This window comes from Palaemon carinicauda, chromosome 39 (genome assembly GCF_036898095.1).
Source record: "Palaemon carinicauda isolate YSFRI2023 chromosome 39, ASM3689809v2, whole genome shotgun sequence".
NCBI classification, from domain to species: domain Eukaryota; kingdom Metazoa; phylum Arthropoda; class Malacostraca; order Decapoda; family Palaemonidae; genus Palaemon; species Palaemon carinicauda.
The window spans coordinates 48,193,648-48,204,451 of record NC_090763.1 but is presented as its reverse complement, the minus strand read 5'-3'; the positions used below and the strand labels follow the sequence as shown (position 1 = coordinate 48,204,451).

The following is a 10,804-nucleotide window of genomic DNA, read 5'->3' as shown; positions in this document are numbered from 1 at the left end:
AGAGAGAGAATAAAATTCTAGGAGTGAGAGAGAGAGAGAGAGAGAGAGAGAGAGAGAGAGAGAGAGAGAGAGAGAATAAAATTCTAGGAGAGAGAGAGAGAGAGAGAGAGAGAGAGAGAGAGAGAGAGAGAGAGAGAGAGAATAGAATTCTAGGAGAGAGAGAGAGAGAGAGAGAGAGAGGAGAGGAGAGAGAGAGAGAGAGAGAGAGAGGAATAAATCTTTAGTCCAAAGTAGAGAGAGAGAAATAATAAAATTTAAGAGAGAGAGAGAGAGAGAGAGAGAGAGAGAGAGAGAGAGAGAGAGAATGATAAAACTCTACGGAGGGAGACTGCCACATATGAGCAATTCTTCCGACCAGCTGGAGGGCGTTGCCACCAGGGGTCACCATAGCAAGTGACGTCACGGAGACCGCCGAAAAGAATCAGCAGCAATGGATGTTTTGGGTCTCTCTCTCTCTCTCTCTCTTTTAAGTTTTATGACAGTAATGACATATTCGTCTATTGTTTTGTATCTTTTTTCCCTACATAATATTGTGATTGAATAATTTCTACTTCATGAGGAATAATGTGAGATTTTGGTCTCATTTACCAGGTGATATATTTTCAATCTTTGTACTAAGCGGAAATTATCTATCTATCTATCTATCTATCTATCTATCTTTTCCCTCTAAAATATCTTAATAGAAATATCTTTTAAGCAAAATTTCGTTTAAGAAAAGGAGTCATATAAAGCTTTATTGGAATCTGTGATATATAATGTTGATGGTGTGTCCGGTTATTCACATTCATCTGATTTGTTTGTGCGTCTGTTTGTGACTTATTCTCTGCTCTCTGATTGATTGATTGATTGATTGATTGGTTGAAATGGAGTTTTCTGGTATTCTGATTCTGGAGTGTAGATGATTTTTGTCATGTGAGGGAATTTTTGTATTATAGCCGTATACGTATGAGGATTCATATCTATAAATATATGGAGGAATATTAACCATTATTTAACACACACAAACACATACACATACACACACACAAACACACACACACCCAACACACACACACACACACACACACATATATATATATATATATATATATATATATATATATATATATATATATATATGTGTGTGTGTGTTTGTGTGTGTGCGTGTGTACGTGTGGGTAGATTATGTGTAGCTTATATGCATATAGATATATACACACATTTATGTATATATTTATGTATACTTACATACCCAAATACATACACATATATTGATATATATACATCTCAAAATGTATGTATATACACGTATACATATATAACATAACACACATCTATCTATCTATCTATCTATATATATATTAATATATATATATATATATATATATATATATATATAGTATATATATATAGTATATACATATATATGTATATATATATATATATATATATGTATGTATATAAATGGAATATATTTTGAAATTTGTAAATCTGTGACTTCTTTCCTTTGTAATTGAAACTGATTTTGTAGCAGTAAACCCCATATGTTAAATCCGTGGTAATGAGATCTGGAATTCCAGAAAACAAAACGTAACAGAAAAATAAGCAATTATTGTTTTAAATTAACTATAAAACCAAAAAAAAAAAAAAAATGTACCTTTATACAAATAAAATTGTGGGTAATCCACACTTTACACTACTCTTACTAATGCTTAACGTTTCAAACTATTCCCGAATAGGGTTAGTTAGTTAACTATTCTCATTCTTCTTTCATCCGTCTTTCCTATCAGCTGCAAAAAAAAAAAAAAAAAAAAAAAAAAAAAAAAAAAAAAGTTTGGAGTATTGGCAACACTGTTCTTTGATGTACAGTTTTTCCTTTACCACCATCGTTCTGCCACGTCCGTTAAATTCTTCACATTACTTGTAATATGTCCTGGAACATTTGGGTGCACATTCCATCTCTCTGACCGAGAGGATTCACTGTTTACCTTCGCCAGTAGGTTATATTTTGATAAGCGTGTATTTTTTATGTTTGTGTGTTTGTTTGTTTGTGATTCGCATACCTCAAAAACTGTTTGACCAAATATCATGAAATTTGGTGGGATGATTTATCATGATCCAAAGATAGTTTGATTAGATTTTGGGAGTGATTGGGTCAAAGGTTAAGGTTAAGGTCAAGGTAACAAAAAGGTCAAAAACGTCTTTTTGCTATATCGTGGTTAATTCTTATCGAATTTCATGAAACTTAGGCCAAAATGTGCATAATTCAATTGCCCATTTTGTGATTAAATTTTGGGAGTGATAGGGTCAAAGGTTAAGGTCAAGGTAACAAAAAAATCTAAAAACGTCTTTTTGCTATATCGCGGTTAATTTTTATCCGAATTCCATAAAACTAGTACCAAATTGTGCATAATTCAATTGCCCATTTTGTGATTTGACGTTGGCAAAGGTATGCGCTCTACCAAGTGCCCGATCTAGATATCCTTCCTTCTGTACGATTGAAGCTCTTCTTACTCCAATAAACTAAAATAAACCACAACTCTGTTTTACCATGTCAGGGGAATGCGACATATCACGTGCTCGATTAATGTTGCTTATCAATTTCCACCAGCAGATTGATTTAAAAAAATTTTTTTTAACCTGTATAGCATGCGGTGAAATGCATGGTTAAATACGCGTGTAAAATACATGATGTAAATTTAAAATTTACTGATATTTTGTGGGACATCGTTCATTTCACCTTTTTTCCTTTTCATTATTATTATTATTATTATTATTATTATTATTATTATTATTATTATTATTATCGTTGTTGTTGTTGTTGTTGTTGTTGTTGTTAATATTATTATTATTATTATTATTATAATGATAATAATAATAATAATAATAATTATTATTATTATTATTATTATTATTACTGCTCTAGTAGGAAAAAGACAGGATGCTATAAGTCATAAGGGCTCCAACAAGGGAAAATAGCCCAGTAAAGAAAGGGAATATATAAACTACAAAAGAAGTAATGAACAATTGTAATGAAATATTTTAGGGAACAGTATCAACATTAAACTAAATTTTTCATATGTAAACTATTAAAGCTAAAAAAAAACTCAAGAGTAAGAGAAATAATATAAAATAGTGAGGCTGAGTTTACCCTCAAGCAAGAGAACTCTATCCCAAGACAGTAGAAGGCCATGGTACAGAGGTTATGGCACTATCCAAGACTAGAGAACAATGGTTTGATTTTGGAGTGTTCTTCTCTTAGAACAGCTTGTTTACCATAGCTAAAGAGTCTCTTCTTCAGCGATTATTTAAAATTTATCGTCACATGATGGATGTAACCAGTTAATACTAGGCAGGCAGTTAATTCTAATAGCCAGGCCTTTTCCATCATGAGGATCAATACTACACAGTATTCTAGAAGTTTTATTCCAGCTGTTACCAAGTTATGGAATGATCTTCCTAATCGGGTAGTTGAATCGGTGGAGCTTCAAAAGTTCAAAGTTGGAGCAAATGTTTTTATGTTGACCAGGCTGACATGAGTCTTTTTATTGTTCATATATGACATATCTGTTTTTGACGCTGCTAATAGTTTATAGAGGACATATCTGTTTTGAGGCTGTTACTGTTTTTAGAATATGTTGTTAATTTATTCTCATCATTTATTTATTTCCTTATTTCCTTTCATCACTGGGCTATTTTTCCCTGTTGGAGCCCTTGGGCTAATAGCATCTTGCTTTTCCAACTAGGGTTGTAGCTTGGCTAGTAATAATAATAATGATAATTCCCAAAACGGAAAGAGTTTAGAGAGTATATTGACCTTTTGATGTTAAAGTATACTTTGGGTTATTTTTCAATATAGAAGTTAAAAGGATAATTCGCCTATCTCATTAAACATGCAAATACACGAAATGGATATAATATGTAGCTGATCAAAACAGCTGGATCTATAAAGGGTAATTTGAGGAACATTTCTATATATGCCAGTTCCTGATTGCTTATCTCTGACTGTGAATATTAACCCTTTTACCCCCAAAGGACGTACTGGTACGTTTCACAAAAGCCATCCCTTTACCCCCATGGACGTACAGGTACGTCCTTGCATATTTTTGATAATTTTCTGAGAAAATTCAGGCATTTTCCAAGTGAATGAGACCAACCTGACCTCTCTATGATACAAATTAAGGCTGTTAGAGCAATTTGAAAAAATATATACTGCAAAATGTGCTGGGAAAAAAATAACCCCCTTGGGATTAAGGGTTGGAAATTTCCAAATAGCCTGGGGGTAAAAGGGTTAATACAGGCTATTTTAATGAATGGAATATAGCATTCATAGATGTGGTTAAGTCCCTGACTGGTGAATGCCACACTGGGGTTTGAGTCCCGCTCAAATTCGTTAGTTTCTTTGTTCGCTGCATCCTTACCATCCTTGTGAGCTAAGGATAGGGGTTTGGGGAAGCTTATAGGTCTATCTGGTGAGTCATCAGCAGCCATTGCCTGGGTCTCCTTGGTTCTAGCTTGGGTGGAGAGATGCTTGGGCACTGATCATGTATAACATGGTAAGTCTCTAGGGCATTGTCCTCCGTGATAGGGTAATGTCACTGTCCTTAACCTCTGCCATTCATGAGTGACATTTAAACTTTTAAATGTCAATTACTTTTTATGAATTATGGGATTTTTTTACTTATTTTATAGGTAATTATTTCGAAAAATTTAATCGTTTGAATACTTTTATACAGATGGGAATGTAGAAAATAGCAAAGACCAAAAGTTGCCATGCCACACAGCGAGAGAAAGATAAATGTCGCTGGTCATTTTGATTAATATAATCATAAGCACTGAACACGAATAAGCTTATGCATGCAATGAGGACCAGAGATCCCAGCCGAAGAATAAAGAATTCGAGATTAAATACAAAGAAAACCAAGAAAGCTACAAGGTGAAAGAAGAAGAAGAAGAAGAAAAGAAGCTAATGTCATCTCAAGTACAAATGAAAGAGTAATACAAAATTAAGACTTAATTCATCATGTGTCAATAATGTGAGTAGGCCTACATCGAGAGAGGTTGAATTCATGTATATATATATATATATATATATATATATATATATATATATATATATATATATATATATATTCATCCATCTATTCACCCATATTTAGAATATTTAAAGATTATAAGTATATACTGTATATACATATATATAAAAATAATTTTCATTTATTTATTTTTTTTTCCTTATCAATTGAATTTTGATAATCTTATAATTCTTTATATCTCGATTTTTTTTTTCGGGCCAGCCATGTGAGAGTCAAGCTTGACTCATTGGGCTGGTAAAACTCCTTCTTTCAATAATAATTTAGGGATTAGATTATAGAGAGATGGAGAGAGATCAAAAGAATGGAAGTTTGGAAGAGGTCAATGTACATTCAAGAATGCTTCAAGAATGGAAAAGTAACAGGGGTTGACAAGATTACGAAATGTGCGCAGAAGTGTGCTGGTGATTACGCAAGTACCAAACCAGGTGAATAATGTAAGTCTGGAGGTGGTGAAAAAACTCCAAATGAATGGGCAGGAGGTATTGTTCTTTTGTAAAAGGGCGATGGTGATAGGAGATCAAATTTCTCAACTTACCAAGCCTATATTGACCCAAAATGTTGAATCAAATGCCCAAAAGTTAGGTGACTGTGGTGATGTGGTCAAAGTTTTGAAGGTGAGAAAGCTGGCAACCTAAATTATATTGTTAAATAACAAAGGGCTGAAATACTCTTTAGGTACCTGTAAAAAAAAAAAAATCAACTAGAAAACATAGTCTTATACATACTGTACATATCAGTGTGTGGGGGTGTGTGTGTGTGTGTGTGCTGTGTAGATGTTCGATCTCAAAGTAAAAAACCTTTGTATCTTACGGCAACTAGAATTACAGGAGTTTAAAGGTTATAAAGGCCAATCATGAATGGCAGAGGCAAGGGACACTGACATTGTCCTAGCAAGCAAGACAATGCCCTAGAGACTGACCATATATACATATGATCAGCGCCCAAGCTAGGACCAAGGATGGCCAGGTAATAGCTGCAGATGACTCAGCAGGTTGGCTTATAGGCTCCCCAAAACACTCCACCTTAGTTCACAAGGATGGTGAGGTTGCAGACATTAAAGGAACTAACGAGTTTGAGCGGGACTGGATCCCCAATCTGGCGATCAACAGGCAGGAACGTTTCTAGTAGGCAAAGTGAATGTTTATCATAACATGTAGGATATTAACACATCCACAAGGACAAACATTCAGAATAGCAGATTCGATATCCATATTTAACAGGAGTAGGATACATGAAAGAAGTATAGGACGAAACTTCAACAAAGAGTAATACTGATGGAATGATACACAAATCGTTAAAAGTAATCTCATATAACTAACGTTTAAGTATAAGTAGATATATTAAAGAGTTGTTCTAATACATAGAAGAAAATAGATATTTAATCATAAGTGATACTTAATATAGGCAAGCAATAGAAAAAATATCAATGGATCTAAGATTTCCACATTGCGTATATAAATATCGAGAATACGTTCAATGAAGTAGACGAAAGAGTAAAAAATTCGAAGCATGCCTTTATAAATAAATCATCAACTGTACAGAACCTAGTAAATAACTATGGAGAGAAGCAAGATATGAATAAACAAAGCCTCTAAGTAGTGACTAGTGTTGACGGTGTACCTCGTACTAAGGTCTATAGACCTCTGCGTCGGACGAACATCGACCTCCGGTAGGGTTCAACCACTGCGATCTTCTTCTTTCTCTCTTTCTCTTGCTCGCGTGTGCTCTTCCGGGCAAACACATCTATTTCAAATGGCGAACGGACACCGGGGAAAAAAACATTTTAACGAATTCATGATAAGATGCAAACGCATTCTAGATCGAAATACTCTCTCTCTCTCTCTCTCTCTCTCTCTCTCTCTCTCTCTCTCTCTCTCTCTCTCTCTCTCTCTCTCTCTCTCTCTCTCTAGTCTACCATAAAGATATTCACATATTTAGGTATAAATAATTGATCAATTTGAAGCGTACCTAGGATGAGATTTAGACAAATTCACAAAATAACCATTGAACGATAATATTTGTTACAATAGGAGTTATAACGAGAGTTAAAATATCGCAATTGGAAAGGATTAGTGAAAGCAGTTGACGATCTTAAATCAAAACTTCCCACGCACTAATTGAGAAATTAATAGTTTGATTCCCATCACTAGACTGAAATAGTTCTCGAAAAACTTGAATTGTGGAAAAATGGTTTGATTTGTTTGTGAATAACCAACTAATGAATAGCAGTAATTGAACGGAACTTCTTAAAAACTATTCATTGCAGTATTCAAAATTCGAAGCAAACAATTCCAACGTATAGAAAACAGTCCAATGCGTAAATACCAAAACTGGCTGAGGTGACTGGGATCTCGGAATTTTTGTGTATAGGGTTCGTCAAGGTGCAGTAGTTAGCCACATAGAAGTTTAACGGGTTGCTATGCAGACTCGAGGCAGCGTTGCTAGGTTGGCCTTTTTTCAGGCCAAAAAAAACCTTGATTTTGGCCTTTTTGAGATTGGTTGGCCTTTAGTAATATCATGAAAGGTGGGCCTTAAATATTACACTTTTGGCCTTTTTCTACTAATAGGATGGCCTTTTAAAACTGCGGTTGATTAAAAGTTGGCCTTTTTCTCATTTAGGAAACCTGGCAACCCTGACTCGAGGTGTCCGGGAGTGTATGCAGTGTGTGCGTTTGTGTGTGTGTAGGCGTGTATGTGGTCGTATGTGTCACTTGCGTGTCCAGATCAACAACAGTGGAGATAGGAAGCGGGGTGCTTAGGTATTTTTCATTGTGGCTTTCACTTAATAATATGTTAAGTACAAGAAAGTGTAAGAAAATGGAAAATAGAGATAACGTACCGCACTTGTTTCATAAACTCTCGTACACTTAACCCTTTCACCCCCAAAGGACGTACCGGTACGTTCTTGCAAAACACTGTTAATTACATATTTTTACATTTTTTTGATAATTTTACGAGAAACTTCAGGCATTTTCCAAAAGAATGAGACCAACCTGACCTTTCTAGGACAAAAATTAAGCTTGTTAGAGCAATTTTAAAAAATTATTTAGCAAAATGTGCTCGAAATTTAACCTTATGGTGGGGGTAAAAGGGAATGACTGCTTTTTTTTTTTTATCTTTCGCTCTCCCTGCATTGATAATATAAACATTTTTAAGCTTGCTATCTCATGTATTGTACTGTTAGAAATTTGCGTCATTCTTGCTCCCAACTCTCTGTATATAAGATCGTTGTCTTGTTCAAAAAACTCAATTGTGTTTATCTCGCCTCTCTGTTATTACCTAACAGCCACCTCGCCAATAAGAATGAAATAAATATCGACTATGGCTTGTACATACGTTCTTCCGTTTAAGAACTTGTTTACAATCACTAGTCGCACTGTTTTTATTATTTTTATTTTTCCTATTAGCTTATTTGCTAGGCTTATGGCATTTGGTTGTTGATTTTCAATATTATGCAGAAAAACAGACAAAAGATGATTTTGCGTCCTGCTTTATCTATCTTATTTTACATTTCGCTCGCTTGCGACAACAACGTCATAACTCAAAAAAATTTATTTTTGAGTTATCCATATAGACATATTCATCTTCAAATGCTGAGTTTTTTTGACAAAAAGAGTCATAATTGTAGCTAAAAAATTGATCGCTAGAGCCCGCTAAATGTCCTAACGACATACAATAATATGATAGTGTTTTAATTGATTAAAATGGCTCTCCTGAAAAATAGCTATTTTTGAGTTATGACGCCGTTGTCGCAAACAAGCGATTTATAATTGGAATAAACAGGAAACCGTTAGAACTGTAGGCTACTGCTTGCCTTATCAGTTTCCTGCTGGCTCACGCAGTATAATCTTTCGCGTGTACCACATACAGTAGTATTATTATCTCCCCTTACCTTACCTTATTGCCTTATTTTTTGTTTGGGTTCCCCCAGGTCCCTCAGTGTGAGGCACCTCGTATATCCACCAGAGAGTTGCTAATGCATCTTCCGGTGTATTTTGCATCTTCCAGTCTTGGATGGTCTGGGATGCATCTTAGGTATTTATCGAGCTTATATAATAAAGAGCAAGTGTATGGCTATACAGATAAATATATACATATTTACATATATTTCTTTCTGGTTACTCTTAGTCGCATTGCCAGACGTAAAACAATTAGGTTTTTCCCCGTCCCTCATGTAGGGAGAGAGGAAGTAGTCCTACCCGGGTGAAAAGGGGTTGGAAGGGTTGAATCTGGGAGTGTGTACGTATGCGTGCATGTGTGAGCATATCTATCTGAACATTTAGCGGTCATTTTTGACTGGTTGCGTACACTAGTATATATATATATATGTATGTATATATATATATATATATATATATATATATATATATATATATATATATATGCCTCCAACACTCATAAGGGTAAGGCGTATTTTACGGCTGCCTAGTGCTCAAGGATAGCGGCCAGTGTGTTTTTTTTTTAAACTTTATCCCTTACTCTAGGAGTCTAGGTCATCAGCCTCATTCTTGCCACTCTTTCATAGCTATGTTTATATGTCACCCTTCTTTGGGACAAAACTTCGAGATAAGTGAACGCTATGAGTCCACGAAGTAACCAGCGCTAACTCGGCATTCTTCATTAGGTAGACGATGATGATTCAGACAAGGTCTTATAGACGGAGAACAAGACTGTTTTTCTAAATGAACAGTATGGAGTGATTGGCACGAATATAACGCTACACTGTTGAAAATCTGCCTAAAAAAAAAAAAACTCCTGGATAAATGTTGCCAGGCATTTACCTTCTTAAAAAACGGATATATTGACGTAAAGGAGTGATATTACGGTCACCAACCCGTAAAAGATAATAATAATGAAGGGTAAAAATTAAGGTCGCCTGTAATCTAATGCAATACGGCTAAGAATAGTACATTTTTAAGGAGAATTTCCCATTAAAATGATTGTTTTTTAAGTGTGCAAAAACTATAGTAGCACACAGTTCTTTCTTATTTCTCTTCCTCTTGTTTTGTTAAAATTTTTATTGTTTACATAGGAGATATTTATTTTAATGTTATTACTCTTCTTAAAATATTCTATTTTCCTTTTTCCCTTTCCTCCCTGGGCTCTTTTCCCTATTGGAGCCTCTGGGCTTATAGCATCCTGCTTTTCCAACTAGGGTTGTAGCTTAGCTATTAATAATAATAATAATAATAATAATAATAAAAGATGGGGATGTAACAACGCCAGAATACGGAGAAGAATTTAAAGAAACTATTGAGATTGAAAATGACTGGGCTAAAATGGAAGACGTGATAAAAATACCAAAATGATTCCCACATTAGGAATATAAAGTTTGAAACACCTAAGATGGTAAAGAGAACCACAGAGGGAGGCCTCTTCACAGCCTACCAATATATCCCAAGTCAACAAATTGAACAAGATCTAGTTGTGAAATTGTCATTTTGTTATAAATGCTATTCTTAAGAACATGTGTATAAGGAATGTTCTAAAGTATATTGAACACTTCAAAATAGGATATGAATACTCATCATATGACCATACATACAAGGAATGTGCAGAAAACACAGACTGCAATCAACAACATGGAACTTTAGCAGCGAAATAAATTGTGTCAACTGCAATCAACAACATAGAACTTTAGCGGCGAAATAAATTGTCAACTGCAATCAACAACATAGAACTTTAGCGGCGAAATAAATTGTGTCAACTGCAATCAACAACATAGAACT

The 10,804-nt window shown here is 34.6% G+C and overlaps 1 protein-coding gene across 1 annotated transcript in view; it reads left to right on the top strand.

Annotated features, from left to right (window-relative positions):
* LOC137631385 (salivary glue protein Sgs-3-like) overlaps positions 1 to 10,804 on the top strand; it is a 14,266-nt gene that overhangs the window by 2,102 nt on the left and 1,360 nt on the right. The gene's annotated exons all lie outside the window — the stretch shown is intronic.